Raw genomic sequence first — 1,566 nt, 5'->3', positions numbered from 1 at the left:
TATTTTCGTATGTTTTATTTCCATTTTTCTTTGTTTCAAGGTATTTTTTTATTTCTCTTTTGATTTCGTGACTCATTGGTTGTTCAGCAGTATGTTGTTTAATCTCCGCATATTTATAACTTTTCTAGTCTACTTCTTATAATTCTGGTTTTATACCATTGTGGTCAGAAAACATATTGATATGATTTCAATCTTTTAATATTTATTAAGACATGTTTGTAGCTTAACATATGATCTACCTAGAGAATGTTTCCTGTGCACTTCAGAAGGAAGTGTGTTATCTTTCTTTTGGATGGGATGTTCTGTATTTATCAGTTAAGTCCATCTAGTCTAACATGTTATTTCCTTATTGATTTTCTGTCTGGATGACCGATTCATTAATGCAAAAGGAGTATTAAAGTCCCCTACTTTATTATATTGATATCTCTTTCCCTTTTTAGGTCTGTTAAAATTTGCTTTATATTTTTAGATGTTCCTATATTGGATGCATAAGTATTTACAAATGTCATAGCCTTTTGTTGGATTGACACCTTTATCATTTTATAATGTCCTTTGTCATTTATTATAGTCTTCATCTTGAAGTCTGTTTTGTTTGCTGTAAGTATAGCTTACTTCAGCTTTCTTTTGGTTTCCATTTGCATGAAATACCCTTTTCGATCCCTTCATTTTTAGTTTGTGTGTATCTTTATACCTGAAGTGAATTTTTTGTAGGCAGCCTGTATCTGGGTCTTGATTACTTTTTTTTTTTAAAGAATTTATTTATTTATTCTACAGAGAGAGAGATAGCCAGTGAGAGAGGGAACATAAGCAGGGGGAGTGGGAGAGGAAGAAGCAGGCTCCCAGTGGAGGACCCCGATATGGGGCTCGATCCCAGAACTCTGGGATCATGCCCTGAGCAGAAGTCAGACACTTAACGACTGAGCCACCCAGGCGCCCCTTGTTTTCTTTTTCTTTCTTTTAATAAGTAAAAAATATTTATTTTCTGCATAGAAAACAATGATTCTATTTTAAAATGATAGAAATTAGCCATGACTAAGTATATGTAATTTATCAAGTGACTCCTTATAGGTCATCAGAAAGACATTTAAAGGACCTTTGGGACAAAGATTTTTTTTAGATAAAATGTTTCTTTCTATGGTGACCTGGTCTCATGAGGTTGCTGAATTCATAACTCTCATCTCCTTGTCTATATCCATGGGATAAAAGGATGACTTCTACACTTAATGACACAGACTCCATTAAATGCCTATTGCCTCACATAAGGACCAATATTTTAAGGCAGGGTGGTAATATAATCTTTGGAAGATTGGATCACGTTATCTGTCTCACAACAGACTTTTGAAAATTATTTTGGTCAATTCTTTTCCTTTTCTTTTTACATTTTTTTAATAATATATTTTTATTATATTATGTTAGTCACCATACAGTACATCCCTAGTCTTTGATGCAAAGTTCCATGATTCATTCCTTGCGTATGACACCCCATGCACCATGCAATACGTGCTCTCCTTAACACCCATCACCACCCTATCCCATTCCCCACCCCCACCCCCGCCTCTCCGGCAG

Source organism: Ailuropoda melanoleuca, chromosome 1, assembly GCF_002007445.2.
Source record: "Ailuropoda melanoleuca isolate Jingjing chromosome 1, ASM200744v2, whole genome shotgun sequence".
Lineage (NCBI taxonomy): Eukaryota > Metazoa > Chordata > Mammalia > Carnivora > Ursidae > Ailuropoda > Ailuropoda melanoleuca.
The sequence above is the reverse complement of the archived record's forward strand: the minus strand, read 5'-3'. Positions refer to the sequence as shown.